Source organism: Orcinus orca, chromosome 9 (genome assembly GCF_937001465.1).
Source record: "Orcinus orca chromosome 9, mOrcOrc1.1, whole genome shotgun sequence".
Classification (NCBI taxonomy): Eukaryota; Metazoa; Chordata; class Mammalia; order Artiodactyla; family Delphinidae; genus Orcinus; species Orcinus orca.
Window position 1 is genome coordinate 100,537,894 of NC_064567.1, and position 21,271 is coordinate 100,559,164.

A 21,271-nucleotide genomic window follows, 5' to 3' on the forward strand; every position below is an offset into this window, starting at 1 on the left:
AGATGAATGGATAAAGAAGATGTGGCTCATAGATACAATAGAATATTACTCAGCCATAAAATGAAACAACATTGAGTTATTTGTAGTGAGGTGGATGTACATAGAGACTGTGATACAGAGTGAAGAAAGTCAGAAAGGGGAAAACAAATACCATATGCTAACACATATATATGAAATCTAGAAAAAAAAAAAAGATTCCGACGAACCTAGGGACAGGACAGGAATAAAGACGCAGATGTAGAGAATCGACTTGAGGACATTGGGAAGGGGAAGTGGAAGCTGGGACGAAGTGAGAGAGTGTCATGGACATATATACACTACCAAATGTGAAAAAGATAGCTAGTGGGAAGCAGCCACATAGCACAGGGAGGTCAGTTTGGTGCTTTGTGTCTACCTAGAGAGGTGTGATAGGGAGGGTGGGAGGGAGACAGAATAGGAAAGAGATATGATGATATTGTTTGGTTGCTCTCCTCTTTTTTAAATGTTTTTATTTATTTTATTAACTTTTATATTTTTATTTTTTATTGCATTTTATTATTTTGTCCTTTTTATTCTTCCTTTTCTTCTGAGCTGTGTGGCTGACAGTGTTTTAGTGCTCTACACGGGTGTGAGGCCTGAGCTTCCAAGGTAGGAAAGCCAAATCCAGGACACTGGACCACCAAAGACCTCCCAGTGCCATGTAATATCAATTGGCAAGAGCTCTTCCAAGATCTCTGTCTCAGCACTAAGACAGCTCCACCCAATAGCCAGAAAATTCCAGTGTTGGATGCCCCATGCCAAACAACTAGCAAGACAGGAAAACAACCTCACCCATTAGCAGAGAGGCTGCTTAAAATCATAATAAGGTCACAGACACCACAAAAGACACCACCAGATGTGGTCCTGCCCACCAGAAAGACAAGATCCAGCCTCACCCACCAGAACACAGGCAGCAGTCCCCTCTAGCAGGAAGCCTACACAACCCATTGAACAAACCTTAGCCACTGGTGCCAGACACCAAAAACAATGGGAACTATGAACCTGCAGCCTGCAAAAGAAGACCCTAAATACAGTAAGTTAAGCAAAATGAGAAGACAGAGAAACACACAGCAGATGAAAGAGCAAGGTAAAAACCCACCAGACCAAACAAATGAAGAGGAAATTGGCAGTCTACCTTAAAAAGAATTCAGAGTAATGATAGTAAAGATGATCCAAAATCTTGGGAATAGAGTGAGAAAATACAAGAAATGCTTAACAAGGATCTAGAAGAATTAAAGAGCAAACAGACATTGATGAACAACACAATAAATGAAATTAAATATTCCCTAGAAGGAATCAATAGCAGAATAACTGAGACAGAAGATCAGATAAGTGACCTAGAAGATAAAATATTAGAAATAACTGCTGCAGAACAGAATAAAAAGAATTGAGGACAGTCTTAGAGAATTCTGGGACCCCATTAAATGTACCAACATTCGAATTATAGGGGTCCCAGAAGACGAAAAAGAAATGGTCTGAGAAAATATTTGAAGAGATTATAATTGAAAACATCCAAAACGTGGGGAAGGAAATAGTCAATAAAGTCCACGAGGCTCAGATAATCCCATATAGGATAAATCCAAGGAGAAACACACCAAGAAACATATTAACAAAACTATCAAAAATTAAATACAAAGAAAAAATAGTAAAAGCAGCAGGCAAAAGCAACAAATACAGAATACACTTTCTTCTCAAGTGTGCATGAACATTCTCCAGGATAGATCATGTCTGGGCCACAAATCAAGCCCCAGTAAATTTAAGAAAATTGAAATTGTATCAAGTATCTTTTCTGACCACAATGCTATGAGACTAGATATCAATTACAGGAAAAAATACTGGAAAAACATGGGAGCTAAACAGTATGCTACTAAATAACCACCACCCTGATACCAAAACCAGACAAAGATACTACCAAAAAAAAAAAAAAGAAAGAAAATTTCAGACCAATGATGAATATAGATGTAAAAATCCTCAACAAAATACTAGCAAACAGAATCCAACAACACATTAAAAGGATCATACACCAAGATCAAGTGGGGTTTATCCCAGGAATGCAAGGATTCTTCAATTTACACAAATAAATCAAAGTGATACACCATATTAACAAACTGAAAGACAAAATATATATGATCATCTCAATAGATGTAGAAAAACCTTTCAACAAAATTCAACACCCATTTATGATAAAAACTCTCCAAAAAGTAGTCATAGAGGGAACCTACCTCAACATAATAAGGCCATATATGACAAACCCACAGTCAACATCGTTTTCAATGGTGATAAACTGAAACCATTTCCACTAAGAGCAAGAGCAAGACAAGGTTGCCCACTCTCACCACTATTATTCAACACAGTTTTGGAAGTTTTAGCCATGACAATCAAAGAAGAAAAAGAAATAAAAGGAACCCAAATCAGAAAATAACTAAAACTGTCACTGTTTGCTGATGACATGATACTATACATAGCGAATCCTAAAGATGCTACCAGAAAACTACTAGAGCTAATCAATGAATTTGGTAAAGTAGCAGGATACAAAATTAATGCACAGACAGAAATCTCTTGCATTCCTATACACTTATGATGAAAAATCTGAAAGATAAATTAAGGAAAAAATCCCATTTACCATTGCAACAAAAAGAATAAAATACCTAGGAATAAACCTACCTAAGGAGACAAAAGACCTGTATGCAGATAACTATGACACTGATGAAAGAAATTAAAGATGATACAAACAGATGAAGGGATATACCATGTTCCTGGATTGGAAGAATCAACACTGTGAAATGACTATCCTACCCAAAGCAATCTACAGATGCAGTGCAATCCCTATCAAACTACTCATGGCATTTTTCACAGAAATAGAACAAAAAAATTCACAATTTTTATGGAAACACAAAAGACCCTGAATAGCAAAAGCAAACTAGAGAAAGAAAAATGGAGCTGGAAGAATCAGGCTCCCAGATTCAGACTAAACTACAAAGCTCCAGTAATCAAGACAGTATGGTACTGGCAGGAAAACAGAAATATAGATCAATGGAACAGGATAAAAAGTCCAGAGATTAAACCACACACATATATAGTCACCTTTTCTTTGATAAATGTGGCAGGAATATACAATGGAGAAAAGACAGCTTCTTCAATAAGTGGTGCTGGGAAAACTGAACAGCTACATGTAGAAGAATGAAACTAGAACACTTCTTAACACCATACACAAAAATAAACTCAAAATGGATTAAAGACCTAAATGTAAGTCCAGACACTATAAAACTCTTAGAGGAAAACATAGGCAGAACACTCTATGACATGAATCACTGCAAGATTCTTTTTGATCCACCTCCTAGGGAAATGGAAATAAAAACAAAAATAAACAAATACGATCTAATGAAACTTAAAAGCATTTGCACAGCAAAGGAAACTCTAAACTAGACAAAAAAACAACGCTCAGAATGGGAGAAAATATTTTCAAACAAAGCAACTGACAAAGGATTTATCTCCAAAATATACAAGCAACACCAAAATATACAAGCAACACATGCAGCTGAATAGCAAAAAAACAAACAACCCAATCCAAAAATGGGCAGAAGACCTAAATAGACATTTATTCAGTGAAGATATAAAGATTGCCAAAAAACACATGAAAGGTTGCTCAACATCACTAATCATTAGAGAAATGCAAATCAAAAGCACAATGAAGTATCATCTCACACGAGTCAGAATGCCCATCATCAAAAAATCTACAAACAATAAATGCTGGAGAGGGTATGGAGAAAAGGGAACTCTCTTGCACTGTTGGTGGGAATGTAAATTAATACAACCACTATGGAGAACAGTGTGGAGGTCCCTTAAAAATCTAAAAATAGAACTACCATATGACCCAATAATTCCACTACTGGGCATATACCCTGAGAAAAGCATAATTCAAAAAGAGACGTGTACCACAATATTTATTTTAGCACTATTTACAATAGCCAGGACATGGAAGCAAGCTAAGTGTCTATCAACAGTTGAATGGATAAAGAAGATGTGGCACATATATTTAGTGGAATATTACTCAGACATAGAAAGAAACAAAACTGAGTTTTTTGTAGTGAGGCGGATGGTCCTAGGGTCTGTTATACAAAATGAAGTAAGTCAAAAGTATGAAAACAAATACCGTATACTAACACGTATATATGGAATCTAAAAAAAAAAAAAAAAGGTTGTAAAGAACCTAAGGGCAGGACAGGATTAAAGACACAGATGTAAAGAATGGACTTGAGGATACAGGGGGCAGGGAAGTGTAATCTGGGACGAAGTGAGACAGTAGCATCAATATATATACACCACCAAATGTAAAGTAGATAGCTAGTGGGAGACAGCTGCATCAAACAGGGAAATCAGGTCAGTGCCTTATGACCACTTAGAGGGGTGGGGTAGGGAGGGTGGAAGGGAGACGTAAGTGGGAGGGCATATTGGGATATATGTATACATATAACTGATTCACTTTGTTATACAGCAGAAAATAACACAACATTGCAAACATTGTATAACATTGTTATACTCCAACAAAGTTATTAAAAATATTAATAGTTTCTAATTTAGTACAAAGCAAGATAAAAATTTGATAATATTAACTCATAAGAGATATTTTATATTAAGGATGAAGAAAGAGAAAATTGCGATACTAGGATTTAAGTTAAAAAGTAATGCACCACAATGTTCATTGCAGCACTATTTACAATAGCCAGGACATGGAAGCAACCTAAATGTTCATTGACAGATGAATGGTTAAGAAGATGTGGCACATATATACAATGGAGTATTACTTAGCCATAAAAAGTAACAAAATTGAGTTATTTGTAGTGAGGTGGGTGGACCTAGAGTCTGTCATACAGAGTGAAGTAGGTCATAAAGAGAAAAACAAATACCATATGTTAACACATACATATGGAATCTAAAAAAATTTTAAAAAAATGTTTCTGATGAACCTACGGGCAGGACAGGAATAAAGAAACAGACATAGAGAATGGACTTGAGCACACGGGGAGGGGGAAGGGTAAGCTGGGATGAAGTGAGAGAGTGGCACTGACATATATACACTACCAAATGTAAAATAGATAGCTAGTGAGAAGCAGCCACATAGCACAGGGAGAACAGCTTGGTGCTTTGTGATGACCTACAGGGGTGGGATAGGGAGGGTGAGAGGGAGATGCAAGAGGGAGGACATATGGTGATATATGTATATGTATAGCTGATTCACTTTGTTATAAAGCAGAAATAGTCCCATTTTTCCTTAAAAAAAAAATCACTTGCCTGTGTGAAATTCTACGGTGCTTTAGTTTTTCCTTTGTAGAAGATTTTCTTCTACTATCTTTCTAGTTTGCCGTGTTGCTGAAAAAAAACATCTCTTTCTCTATACATAACATGCACCCCTGCTCCAACTTTGACTGCTTTTAAGATATTCTCTTTATAACTAGTTTTGAGTATGATGTTCCTAGTTGTTTTGTTTGTTTGTTTGTTTTTGCTTAGCGTTCTTTGATCTTCTCATTTCTGTGAGTTCACAGTTTTAAACTTTTTTTGAAAATAGACATTGTTCTTCAATCTTCAAATATTTTTCATCTCCAGTGTTTCTTCTTTTGGGACAGCAATTACACATATGTTAAGCTGCTTGAGGTCATCCCACACTTTACTGATACAATGTCGTCATGTTAACACATCTTTTCTACAGTCTACTTTTTGTATCTCATCCATTTCATTTTTTAATCCCTAAAAATTCCAACATGAGTCTTTTTAATCTTTAAATATCTTTAAATTTCTCTACTTGTGTTCAATCTTTATCTCCTTGAACATGTAATGTTATAATAATGATTTTAAAGCCATTTTCCATCAATTCTGTTATTTGTGTCATTCTGTATCTGCTTCTACTGATCAATTTTTTCATCATTCTGGATCATATTTTATGCCATTGTTAAATAACTTTATTTTTTGATCAGTTGCCAAACCTTGTAAATTTTACACTGCTGGGAGCCTTATAGACAGGATAAGATATGTCTAGTCTAGGGCTAATTTATACCAATGTTGAGACAATAAACTTCTGATTATCTTGACTTACAAATTCTCCACAGTGGTGAGGGAATATCAGAAATTTCTGTATGAGCTCTCAGATTTATTCCCTCTACACCCATTGGGTGATTCTCTCCCCAGCTTTAGGTAGACAGCTCATGCACTGATCGTTACCAAGCTTAAGATTCACATGGGACCCTCTCTGTAGCTCTGAGGGTTTGTCACTCTGCAGCTTCCTCTAGTCTGGTACTCTCCCCTGACAACTCCAGCTGCCTCAGCTTTTGGGCTCCCAGCACCACATTTCCAATTCAGAGAGACTGCTGGTTTCTACTGAATGTCCCCTGACTACTCTCTGGCCTAAAACCTTTCTCCCAGAAGTTAGCTGGGAAGAGCATACATTTTGTTCTCCCATCTCAAGGATCACTGTTCTAAGTTGCTTAATGTCCAATGTCTGAAAAACCATTATTGATATATTTTCTCTGTGTTTTTAGTTAGTTCAAGAGATATTTTTATTGAACACTGAATCTAGGTTAGGTGTTTTTCCTTTCTGGAATTTAAATATATTATTCATTTTTTTCTTGTTTGCAACATTTCTTTTGTGAAGTTATCTGTCAAAATAACTGTGATTTCATTTAAGATCATATGCCCTTTTCAAGACTTTTCTCTTTGTCTTTTATTTTTCAGCAGCTTTGATATATGTCCCTAGTGAGGCTTTCTTCGTCTTTATGCTATCCTGGGTTGACCTACCTTTTTGAAACTTTGGGCTGATATATTTCACCAGTTTTGGAAACTTCTTAAGCATTGCCTACATTTTTTCTATAATTTTGCTGTTTATCTGATTTTTTAAAAAACTTCATTAAAGTACTTTATAATAATTTTATGTTTTTCAAAATCATAGTCTGTGTAGACAGCCTATGATTATATTTCTTTTTTTGTCTTATTTCTCTGATAATTTCTTTTCTTCTTTGCTTGTTTGTTTTGGTTAATCTTACTATAATTATTTGTATTTCATTATTCTTATTTCAAAATGCAAACAGGTTGTATTGGTTTTCTTTTTTATGCTTGTTTAATCTCACATTTTTTCCCTTATATTTATTATTTAAGATTTTCTATTTTATTTTTCTTCTTATTGAGATGGACACGTAGGTAATCAAGTTTTTAATAAATTTTATTTTCACAACAGTTTTATATTTACAGAATATTTGAAAAGAAAGTAAAGAGAGTTTCCCTATACCTTGCCTCCAGTTTTCCTTATTATTAACAACTTGCATTAATGTGGTACATTTGATAAATTAAAAATTAATGTTGATACTTTAGTAACTAAAGTCCATACTCTATTCAGATTTTCTTAGTTTTTTTTTTTTCCACTGACATTTTTCTGTTTCAGGATAGCACATTATGTTTGGTCATTATGTCTCCTTAGGCCACTCCAGGCTCTGAAAGTTTATCAGACTTTCATTGCTTTTGATAACCTTGACAATTTGATGAATGCTGGTCAGGCATCCTGTAGAATTCTTATCAGTTGGAATTAGTCTGATATTTTCCTCATGATTATGCTGAGATTATGTGTTTTGGGGTAAAATTTCACAGAAGTGAAATGCCATATTCATCACATCCTATCAAGGTTACCGATTATCAGCATGACTTACTTCAAATGATGTTAACTTTGATCACCTGGCTAAGCAAGTGTTTGTCTTATTTTTCCACTGTAAATACCCACCCATACCTTTCCATATGCACAGCCCATATTTAAGAAGTGGAGAGTTATGCTTCACCTCACTGAGAGTGAAATATCTACATGAATTATTTGGAATTATTCTTCATGGGAGACTTTGGCCTTTTCCCTTATTTTCTTTGTTTATTCAATTATTTATTTACAGCAGGGTAGACTCGTGGATATTTTTCATATTTTTCTTAATACTCCATTGCTACTTTATTTATGTTGTTACTCAGATTATTTCAGTTTTGACCCTTTTAGTGAACTCTGTGTTCTTCTGGCATACTCCATTATTCTGTGTGTGTGCCTGTGTTCAGTACTTTCTTACTTTCTGGCACTAGAAGATGCTTCAGGCTCAGCTCTAGAATCCACCCTTTCTCCAAGGAGGCTTACTTTCACTTATTGGAGAATGGCATTAGACTCCAAGATCTAGCTGCCAGGAGTACACATTGTTACTGAGATTTCATTGCTTCTAGGTCCTCTCAGCTAACAAAGCAAGGGAATGTATGTGTGTACAATGACTCATACATGTGCACTGGTATAAATAATTCTGTATATAGCCATCTGTATCTATATTTAGCTAAATATGAACTTATACTGATGCCTCCAAATGTAAGTCATTACCGTACAGGATTTTCTAGCCTCCTCCACCTTCTTACCTTTAAACTCCCACCTCAACAGTCTTGCTCCACCATTCACCATCTATTTACTTTGTGGTTAAGTTCCAAGATACACGTATTAGATTATCAAAATTGGATATTTAGGAATCATCTATTAATGAAAGTACAGTGTTTATATATATTTTCTTTTGCCTTACTCTTAGAGGCTCCACTCATTTTCAAAATTGTCAATTGTTTTCCAGTTTTCTTCAATGACAGCATACTTTTCATGGCTGTCCTAGTTGAACATTGAGGTTTATATTTTTATTATAAAAATCATGCACATTATTTTGATTTTTTCTTTACATTATATCTTGGTCAATGTCCTGTTTATTTTTCATAATTGTTTTAAAGTATCCAGGGTTATGGATGAACATTTATATGTATATGATATAAATATGTAATGTTTTCTCTGTAATTTTAATTGTTTGATATATATTCAGTTGTATTTTGCACTAAAATTGTATGATAATATACAGAAGTGAGCATCCCTATCTGGAAGAAACATTCTTAAAAGTGAAGTCAGTAGATCAAATTTACTTGTAATATTATGATACATAGTATCAAATTATTTTCTAAAGGACATTATATTGATTTACACTAATGCATGGTGAATGAGACTGCCAATATCCATATGACTTACACTAATGCATAGTGAATGAGACTGCTAATATCCATATGCTGTGGCTGAGATCTGCATAAGCTCTTCTAAGATTTTTTTCCCCAAATTTATAAGCATATTGCTATTATGAAATTTGTATCTAATTATGACCATGTCGATATTTGAATATTACTGAATTTCTAATTTTTATAAATTTCTCCAATTATCTTTTAAAATTGTTTGACAAGAGCAATTTTTATAGATTTGAAATGAGACCACTGTCATATTCAAAATCCCCACATAGATTGAAGCTCTTTCTGGATTATCTGTTATAGTCCACTGATCTTTTAATCTGTGCTTACATTAGCAACAAAGGATTAATCAGTATATCTTACTAATGTTCTGTAATGACTCGGTAGGCCTACTCTGCTACCATAAGATATTTTAATGAAATGACTTCTGCTTATGTTACTATATTAAAGTTATACAGTAATATAGACTATTACACATGAATTTAGATCTCAATCAAAACAACACCACTGAAAACTGACAGTAAAATAATTAAGAGAGAAATTGTAGTAATTTTTAGATGATTTTACAAAAAGTTTAAAAACATTTTAAATTTTCAGACTTTTCTATATTGAGTATATATTACTATTAAGTTGGAATAAGCAAAACCTTATTAAAAAATAAATAAAAGTCTATGAAATTGAGTATAGACAAATTTCTATAGTCATTTTATTAACTTTTAATTTTTCATATTACTTTTGCATAGAACACCACTTTTTGAGAATTTTGTATTTTAAACTATCTTGTGATCTATGATACATAAAGTATCACATTTAATTTGATATATTGGCTGTTTTCAGCTTAAGTTAGAAATCTTGAAACATGCTCCCTAGTAACTTAAACTTTTATAAAACTTTTATTCACTTGTTAAGTTTGGGCCAAGAATTCTTTCTTCCCATGTTGTTTATGTTTCACTGATGAAAGAAAATACATGTAGCATTTGATGCTAATTCAAAGTTGACCTCTAGAAGGAAAGTTTGGGTTGCTAGTATTTCAATCAATGGGTTGCCCAGTTAATCAGACAAAATTAATTTATAGTCTTTGAAGCAGAAAGAAATTCAGAGCTATAGAAGTCAGTCTCTTCTATAATTATGCACTTTCATTGCACTGTAGGACTCACAATCAATAGGTAGTCACATCTAATTAGCATCCCAAATTTACAGAGTGTGCTATCTGAATTTCAGCTTTCTCAGTAAATGAGATTGCTGCTTAGATTTGGAAAATGTGTGAAATTAGCCTGTCTTAACCAAAGTACTTCATTCAAAACAAAATTTTCAATTCAACAAATAGGTATTTTATAATATTCAGATACTCTACTAGATGTTCCAAGATATTCGAATGAATATAAATAATAGCTTACCCTTCCATTCCACTCTCATTCTCCCCAACACCATTCCAGACATTGTTCTTAGTTATTTGTATATATATATATATATCTCCAAGTATATATATATCCATGTAGATCAGCTTTTGTAATCTAGCCCCACAGGTGCTGCAGCTCATCTTCTCCAATGAACTTGTCCTCGTCCTTGCCTTGGCCACTCATTCAAATGGTTACACTTTTCCACCTTCGGAGTTTATCATTACCTATTCAAGTACCCCAGAATAGCATTTGAAAAATTCCGCTCTCCTACTGACTCCTGTCTTTTCATATCACTTTCTCATGTACTGCATCTCCAATGAAAGTTTAGCACTAAATAGCTTCTAATGACTTGATTCTGCATTTGTAATTCCCACCCCCTTTATCCTTGCACTTCCCTATTTATCCAGTTTAAAATCAATGGTCAATCGTTATACCACTTCCTGTGCCTACATAGGTAGTCCAAGACTAGCTTTATATCTAGATAGGGCAATAAAAACTCTGATTAAATTAATATCTTTGACAACCCCATCCCTTACACCCTGGTAGCTATTGTGATGAAAGATACATTTGTAATCATGCTGAAAGAGATCCTTTTAAATTCACAATCACTGTGCTGAATTGAGTCCTTGAATCAGTCCAGCAATCCTGCTCTATTTCCCTATTCTGTTCCTTCCCCAGCACTTCAGATCTTGCCTGTTTACCTTTAACCTACAACACAGCTTTCCCCCATTCATGCTTTCAATTCTTGATCTTACAATTTACTTCTCCGAGATAACTGGTGCGCCCTCTACCTTCCTACATGTGTGCCTAACTTCTCTCCTGTTATTATGATTATTGTTATTGGAACATTCTTTGTTCCTGTTAAGACTGAAGTCTCAGGTGGGCTTTTGGTCTTGCTCTATGCTTGCCCCTTTCAATCTATTCTCAACACAGAAGTCAGAGGAGTCCTGTTAACAAGGAAACCAGATCATGCTGTTACCACACATTATTGGTGAATGGATAAAAGATTGTAGTTTATTCTGCAATTATTTATTGTCCCTTAAACACTAATTGTTTCATTACCAGTGACCCTGTACAATTCATTTCAATTGTTCACTACCATGAATATACCCTGTGCCTTATGCACCACAACTTTTCTACTTCTGAAATAAAAACTATATCCCTTAATCTTATCACAGCATTCTTTATATATATATATATATATATATATATTCTTCATATATATATTCTTCATATATACATTATAAGTTTATATTTTATATATAAAATAAATATGTATATTTTAAATACATATACATTACTAGTATATATAACTCCTTTATTTTTATTTTCCAGTCCTATATTATCAAGGAAATTTGCAACATTTGATTCTTCATCTTTTCCTGTAACTTGAGGTTTTTGGTCATATCTCTGCTGACAAAACTTCAATTCTCATGGACCTGACAGACTTTATTTCTCAAGCCAGGCTACTGAGTTTTCTTGGAGAATTTCACTCAAAAGCCCCACTTTATGCTACTGTAAATTCGTGATGACAGTTTCATCCATGCCACCCTGTCACTCAGTGACCTTTATTTGGCAAGTCATTTCTCTCCCTCATTGCTCACACATGTCTTCTTTATTGCTCACATTCAAACATTCCCGCTTCACTTTTAGCAAATGAACATAATTTCTCTGCACTGAAAATAGACTCTTTATGCAAAATTTTGCAAAACTACACTATCACCTGCAAGCTCATATTTAAATACCACCTTTTCCCCTGTTACAGGTAGAGGTGTCTCTTATGCAAGGTTAATACTTTCTTTTACTACTCGGATCTAATTCCTTCCCAATTTTGCCAGAACTATGGCCTCTGTGGCATGGCACTTCTGGTGAAAACTTTCATTCTCCTTGTGCTGCTCCTTCTTAGGCTTCTTTGAGCACCATGTCCTCAGCCTGTCCCTTAACGATCAGTGGTTCCTCCAGTCTCTGACTCATGCTCTCCTTCTTTCTCCTTAGTTTTCTCCTTGAGCAGCTTCTCCCATGTCCCTACCTTCAATTACCACCTATAGATACATATCTCCCATGCATTTCTCTAGTCATTCTCTCCATGGAATCCCTGATCTATATATTACAGCTGCTTTTTAGACTTCATACTTGGATGAGTCACATCCACCATAACCTGTCCCAAACTGACTGGCCTTCTCCTTAAAATCTACTCTTCTGATTCCTATTGTAATAAATGACTTCACCATCTACAAGTTTGCCCAATTAACAACAGGGGTATGAACTTTAACTCTCTCCTCTCATTTTCCATGTCCAAATAACAAGCTCTGCAATTTATACCTCCTAAATTTGAATATAATTTTGACATCCATCCACTTTATTCACTCCCCACTAACTTCCTTAGAACAGGCTCTTCCGTCTCTCACCTAACTTCCTTCAACACACTCATCACTTGTCTTGTGGCTTCGAGTATTTTTTCCCTCATTCTGGCACTGGTTCCTAATGCATCCAGAGTGGTCTATCTTTTTTTTTTTTCTTTGCAGTATGCAGGCCTCTCACTGTTGTGACCTCTCCCGTTGTGGAGCACGAGCTCCGGACGCACACGCTCAGCGGGCATGGCTCATGGGCCCAGCCGCTCCACGGCATGTGAGATCTTCCCGGACCGAGGCACGAACCCGTTTCCCCTGTATCGGCAGGCGGACTCCCAACAACTGCGCCACCAAGGAAGCCCCAGAGTGGTCTATCTTTAACCAAAAGATGAAGCCATCACTTTTAAAACACTGTAATGATCTCTTCAATCTGCAAGTCAAATCTAAACTTGACACAGTTGGCAATGGTCTACGTGACCCAGCTTCTGTTTATCTTATAGACTCTGACTCACCATTGTTTCCTTTGCACACTATTCCCAGCTACAACTATCAATTTAGTCCTTAAGTTTATCATATTGTCATTTTTCTTTGGAATTTATTATATACTTTATATCTGCCTAAAATATTTCTACCCCTCCTTCTACTCCTTCTCAGCAATCCCTGTTCACAGCTGTACATCTTTACCTGGTGACACTCAGGTATATGTGGATTAGAGTCTCTTGTCCTATGCTTCCCTAATACTCAGTATCTCCACTCCCCATTTTTATACTTGTTTTGTTTGAAGAATTGTCTGAAGATGACAATATTGCCATCTCTCTGAGAGCAGGAGCAATGCCTTTTTTATATATCATGTTTACCTTTGCATACTGACAAAAAGGAGACACTCAATAATTATTAGTAGGATGAATTAACTGATTTTTTTGTCATCTAATATATATATATATATAACATGTTAATCTTAAGATATTTAACTCTAGTTAAATATTTAAATAGCTTTCACAAGAAAAATAAATTAAATTTATTGTATGGTTCTACAGTGCAGAATCAGGGTTAGAAAGCAAAATTTATAAAGAAGAATAATTCACTTGAATTCACTGAAGTACTTTCCTGTTGGTCAGAAATGTTTCAAAATAGAAAGTCTGAGCTCAGAGGAGAGTAAGCCCCCAAATCAAAGGATGGATTATGACAGTGGAGGAATAAAGTAGAAGCAAATCTTTTATGTATTCAGTCTCACCAGGATTTCACAAAGTTGTGCTGCATTATGAATGGTTTGGAGGCACTAAAAAAGGTTTAGAGTGATTTATATAATGTTATTCCAACCCTGCAGTTGGTTTTGACAAATGCAACAGTATGATCTTAGTATGTACAGAAGAAGAAAAGGTGCCACTTTATTTGTTGGTTTACATTAATAGTGGTGCCCCAAAGCCTCGGACTATGGTGGTATTATTGAGAATAGGAACAATTGTGTAATTAAGCCTGTACTAAAACATCTCCCAAACATTCATAATTGAATCATGATCTCCATGCTCTGGAGATTATTTCTGAGGAGAGTGTTTTCACTTTTCCAAGGCAATGGAGGATGTACATCGAGAGGCAAGATAAGCTTCATAGGTTGCTGCCAATGCAGTCGCACAGGGGCCCAGGCTGAGAGGGCCCCATGCTTAGGGTTTGAATGTTCTGTGACTGTTGACTTGAAATTTTAATGATTTATCTTTGAATTTGTGGGTTTTTTTAAAATACAGCAGGTTCTTATTAGTTATCCATTTAATACATATTAGTGTATATATGTCAATCCCATGCATTTGCATCTTAAATCCTATAGAACAGTGGAGAATGGGGTAGGGACTCAGAGTCTCAGCTCACGTGCAGTCCCAAATCTCACTGCCCCCTTACTGCCCCTGCTTCATGACCACTACTGTCATCCACCTGGAGCAGTGACCAGGAAGTCTGGAAGCATGAGGTGGGAATGGACACAGTCTGATCTCACCCTCTGCCCCTCTGTGGGGACTTGATCTCCTGGAGGGGTTGAGGGTCATGTGTGTAGTCAATGGCATCTCTGGGCAGGTCTAGGCAACGGCCATCCCATCCTGGACTGACAGGGCCGTGGTGCATTGATCTCTCACCCATTCACGATCCAAGTACTGAGAGCTTCAGGCAGGGAGGTTGCAATGTCTTGAGGTCAGCTGTCCATCATGGGTTGGGACAGTAGACTCTTGGAATGTGGGTGTTAACTTCCTCTCTCCCAGCTTGGGTCTAGGATTTTCATTTAGCACGAGGCCTGCAAATTGCATAGCCAGCATTGTCTAGAAGCCAAATGCATATACATTTACGTCAATGAGGGCAGGTTAATGATATGCGTTGGCGTGATTTTGTGTCCAAATGCTATATTTTGGCTTTAATGAAACACATTTTCATATGAATAAGTTTGGATAGACAAATGAGAATTTTTAATATGTTAAAACAAGGATACACTCTGTAAAGAAAGACAGTTAAGAATCAGAAGTGTGGGGTATTTTCATGCTTGCATTTGACAAGATAATAAATGTACAAAATATATTATTTTAATTAGTCTTTTAGCCAAACATCCTGAAGACCTTTGTGGTACTTTTACACTGTGATCCTAGGCTGTTTCTGTGCCTTGTGTTTCTTAGTGATCTTATTTCACAGGAACAGTGTCAGGTTAATTGCACCTGTGGCTTTTGCTATTTCAAGTCTCTAGAAAGTTATTCAGTTACATAAAGTAAGTAGTTATCTCCCAGGTGGCAGAACTGATATGATAAACTAGCTTCTTGAGTCTGTTTAAAAAAATTCATTTAAAAATTAACCTTTATTTGACATTGATATAGACTCTTTTTGCTTATGGGGCCAACAACATTTCATCTCTATTGCTCATACCCTCATCTGTGAGGCTTAAAAGCCATGGTATGTCTCCTATGAATGCAAATTTGTCTGGATAAGACGCATTCCAGTAACTTCCTGTGAAATACTAACTGATCAAATTTCAAATGCCCAACCACTATTTTGGTCCCTTACCTCTTGGGACTAATTCATGGAAATTAACTGATACATTAACTTATAGATCAAAGTCAAATGTGCCAACTGGGCAGGACTTTTTGCTCAAATTTGCTATTCTGCTTGAAAAAAATACCTCTCCGCTTACACTTTAGCAGTCTGAGTCTAACTCCCAAGCTCAGTGGACACAATACCATAGCCTCCAAGGTAATAGATTCCCCCAGACAGAGAGCCATGTGCTGTTCTTTCTCAGAAAATACTTTCTGTTTTGAACGTTGCCTGTTATAAACAGTGAATTTCCTACAAACCAACAAATTACAAAGCTTTGTAATTTCCTACATATGCTTTTGTGAATCTCAAGGTAAGATTACATGGCACTAGGGATGAAGAAGTGGAAGTCAAATCAACGTGACCATTTTCAATACCATTCCAGTGGTTAATTTGTACACATATTTTTGCTTTCTTTCTCACAGCTTTGACTTCTGTTGAATTATCTTCCAGGAAAGAAAATACAGAAAAAGGTGATTAAAAAATTTTCCACTGAGTCTGAAGTTACAACATCTATCTGGGTAATTTGTTCTTATCCTGATAATGGAATAGTAAGCAAATGATAATAATAATAATTAATTGAGTTCAATAAAGCCTTAGCTTGATAATGGTCATAATCAACCCTGATATCCATGTAGAACCAGAGTTGCTGCTACGTAATAGGGTCTGAGAGAAGTATGCTGGAACCCAGGGTGCTCACTTGGGCATTTCTGGTGATTCCAAGCCTGACAATCATTGTGCAAATAGTATTTCTCAACCATGGCTTGATGAGAGCAAGGTAACAATATATCCTATTGATTATAAAGAAAGATCTGTTTCATCCCACTGGAAATCTGGACCGCTTGAAATGCTGAATGAATTTGAAACAGTGAGTTGATAGACCTCAGTTATAGGCTCCAGGCCTTTTTCAGCAGCAGAGACTCTATGTAATCTCATTAAATCTCCTAACATTTAAAAAGAAATCAGTGAACTACTACTTCAAAAAGTTAAGTAACAATGTAGACATAAAGAGTACAGACAGACATGAGCCCTGAAAGGGGTGGACTGACCTGCAGGCTCTTGGCTTCTTGTTCACAGTGCCTTGGCCCAGCTCTGATTTCAGTTCTAGCTGTGGTATACAGTTCCTTGAAGGTTGGATTCATGCTGACAGCCTTCTGTTCAACAGCATATTATGCATTTTTTTTCCTTTTCTGCCTTAGAGTTTCCCCTGAAGACATAGTTACTCAGTTGGTTTGTGCAAAAGTAAAGCCCAGAAGGGCAGGGAATTTAACATCTCAAAGAACAGGGATAGGAGCTGGTGGGTAGATGCCCCAGCATCCCGTCTCTAGGTAGAGAACTTCAAGAAGCAACCGATAAGCTTGTCAGAGGTCTTGGTGGTATGATGACGCCATTGACTACCGCAGCAATCTCAGTGATTTATCTTTACATTATATTTTCCTCTTTTCTGTCATTTTCCTGCTTCCTGGAATCATTTCTCAAATAATCTATATGTTCCCAAGTCCATATTTGAGTTTCAGGTTTCAGAGGACACTAATTACTACTCAAAATAGGTGCTTTAATTTTCTTGACTGTATACTTAACAGTGTGTGTTATGAAAATGATGTTAATTTTTGATTTTAATAAATTGCCACATATCTCAGAAAATGGCACTGGGATTTTTAATATGCTTCATGTCCAGTTGGTTCTTTCATCATATATTCCTTCCTACTACTTTTCTTTCATTGTAAGAAATATCAAATCTTTTTTTGGATTGAGATGCTGTATAGCGCATAAATTAAAAAAAATAAAAATAAATAAAATTCGTGTTGGTTCTGAAACACATACATATTTGTTTTAAAGTGTATGTAATAACATATGTGTTTCTTTCTCCTTCCAGATTGTAAATTCCTTGAGGTTAGGGGAATAAACGATTTATTCTTTCTTCCATTAAATTGCCAGGCAATGTAATTGTTTTTAGTGTCAAATTCACTTTTGGTGCCCTCTATCCTATAAACAAAACAAAACAAAAAAATCTCTAACAAAAGTTAAGCAAGTTAAACTTGCTGAAAATTCTTACTAAAATCCAAAATAGTAAGGTTAAATATTTTGATTTAAACATTATAAATTCTTATCCAAATTCCTGGTGAAATGAAACAGTATTATATGTCCCAATTAAAAAAATAAAACAAACAAGAAATTTGGGAAAAATAGAACTGCTTTAAAATTTTCAGAGAATGGAAAATTTTGTGCAGAAATGATAAAATTCTAGAATGACAATGGTTCTAGAGTAGTTATTATTGAGAAAGCACAACAAAATGCTTGAATTTAATGCCTAATTGAGACTAAATCTTCTCCATTCTCAGGTTTTGGTCTTAGGGTAGTTAGGATGAAGCCATAAATTTAAACTTAGCTATCAAACTACTTTTATCATCCCATGATTGTGTTAGTTGCTAGAGAAAAGCAATAGCCTGGCATCTAATCACTTAGATGAAGCAGATCTAGCATACTTGGTTAAAGCAACTTAAGCTGAGCAGAGATGAAACTATGAAGAAACAAGATGACACAAAATGGATGGTTGTAATGTATATAACGGGGAAAAAAAAAGACATTTTTACCATGGGCTGGGTTAGTCACAAAAGAATGTATTTGAAAGAAAATAACTGAGGAGAGGTAGAAAAGATTAAAATACATTTTTTTGAAAGGAATGCAGAGCACAGGAGAAGCTAAAGAGATAAGAACATGTATTTATAGTGCAGGAGACAGTTTGAACTCAAGAAAATATTTGTAATGATTAATGATGGAAAATATAATTAAATAGTTATCATAAAGAAATTTTACAGAAGTTGTTGAAAATCAGACTGAGAGGGATATATTTAAGGCAATAGTAGTAGCAGTGGTACTAGTGGTGAATGAACATTTGTTGGTCCGCTTGAGGGTTAAGATTGGAGAGAACCAATTGGTTTCCAATTGGGATACTGGAAGAACATGGACATCAGTGAAAACAACACCACAGTTGCAGAGGCAACTGATGATGGGCAAAGTTAAAACTCCCATCTAAAGACTGTGTTCTGGATTCATAGAATATAGAAGTGAGTAATCAATGAGAGGAAAAGCTGGAGACATTAGCCATCTTAATTTAGAGGTGATAGTTGAATACATTAAAATAGAATAACCTATTAATAAAGTAAACAAAAATACAGGAGAAAATGAATAAAATCAAAGCCTCAAATAGCATGCCTATTTAGAAAGAGAAAAAGCATCAAAGAAACTGGAGAAATAGTTTTAAAAAGAGGAGTAGTAAAGACCTTCAAGATGGCAGGGAGTAAGACATGGAGATACATTCCTCACCACAAATACATGAGAAATACATCTAAATGTGGAACAACTCCTACAGAACACCTACTGAATGCTGGAAGAAAACCTCAGACTTCCCAAAAAGCAAGAAACTCTCCACGTACCTGGCCAGGTGGCTGACAGGGTCTTGGGGCTCCGGATGTATGTCAGGCCTGAGCCTCTGAGGTGGGAGAGCCAAGTTCAGGACATTGGACCACCAGAGACCTCCAAGCCCCATGTAATATCAATCGGTGAGAGATCTCTCAGAGATCTCTGTCTCAATGCTGAGACCCAGCTCCACTCAAAGATGAGCAAGCTCCAGTGTTCTACACCCCATGCCAAAAAACTAGCAAGACAGGAATACAACTCCACCCATTAGCAGACAGCCTGCCTAAAATCATACTAAGTTCACAGACACACCAAACCACACCACCAGATGTGGTCCTTCCCACCAGAAAGACAAGATCCAGCCTCATCCACCAGAACACAGACACCAGTCCCCTCCCCGAGGAAGCCAACAAAACACACTGAAACAATATTAGCCACTGGGGGCAGAAACCAAAAGCAATGGGACCTAAGAACATGCAGCCTAAGAAAAGGAGACCCCAACACTGTAAGTTAAGCAAAATGAGAAGACAGAGAGATGTGCAGCAGATGAAGGAGCAAAGTAAAAACACACTACACTAAACAAATGAAGAGGAAATAGGTAATCTACCTGAAAAAGAATTCAGAGTAATGATAGTAAAGATGATCCAAAATCTCAGAAATACAATGGAGAAAATACAAGAAACTTTTTAACAAGGATCTAGAAGAACTAAAGAGCAAAGGAACAATGATGAACAACACAATAAATGAAATTAAAAAAAATCTTTAGAAAGAATCAATAGCAGAATAACTGAGGTAGAAGAATGGATAAGTGACCTAGAAGATAAAATAGTGGCAATAACTACCACAGGGCAGAATAAAGAAAAAAGAATGAAAAGAATTGTGGAGAGTCTCAGATACCTCTGGGACAACATTAAATACACCAACATTCGAATTATAGGGGTCCCAGAAGAAGAAGAGAAAAAGAAAGGGACTGAGAAAATATATGAAGAGATTACAGCTGAAAACGTCCCCAATACGAGAAAGGAAATAGTCAATCAAGTCCAGGAAGTGCAGAGAGTCCCATACAGAATAAATCAAGGAGAAACACACCAAGACACATATTAATCAAACTATCAAAAATTAAATACAAAGAAAAAAATTAAAAGCAGCAAAGGAAAATCAACAAATAACATACAAGGGAATCCCCATAAGGTTAACAGCTGATCTTTCAAAAGAAACTCTGAAAGCCAGAAGGGAGTGGCAAGACATATTTAAAGTGATGAGAGAGAAAAACCAAGATTACTCTACCCAGCAAGGATCTCATTCAGATTTGATGCAGAAATTAAAATCTCTACAGACAAGCAAAAGCTAATAGAATTCAGCACCACCAAACCAGCTTCACAACAAATGCTAAATAAACTTCTCTAGGTGGGAAACAAAAGAAGAGAAAAAGACGTATGATAACAAAGCTGAAACAATTAAGAAAATGGTAATAGGAACATACATATCGATAATTACCTTAAATGTAAATGGATTAAATGCTTCAACCAAAAGATATAGACTGGCTGAATGGATACAAAAACAAGGCCTACAAGAGAGTCACTTGAGACCTAGGGACACATACAGACTGAAAGTGAGGGGGTGGAAAAAGATATTTCATGCAAATGGAAATCAAAAGAAAGCTGGAGTACCAATACTCATATCAGACAAAATAGACTTTAAAATAAAGACTATTAGAAGAGACAAAGTGGGACACTACATAATGATCAAGTGATCAATCCAAGAAGAAGAAATAACAATTGTAAATATTTATGCACCCAACCTAGGAGCACCTCAATACATAAGGCAAATGCTAACAACCATAAAAGGGGAAATTGACAGTAACACATTCATGGTAGGGGACTTTAGCACCCCACTTTCACCAATGGACAGATCATCCAAAATGAAAATAAATAAGGAAACCCAAGCTTTAAATGATACATTAAACAAGAT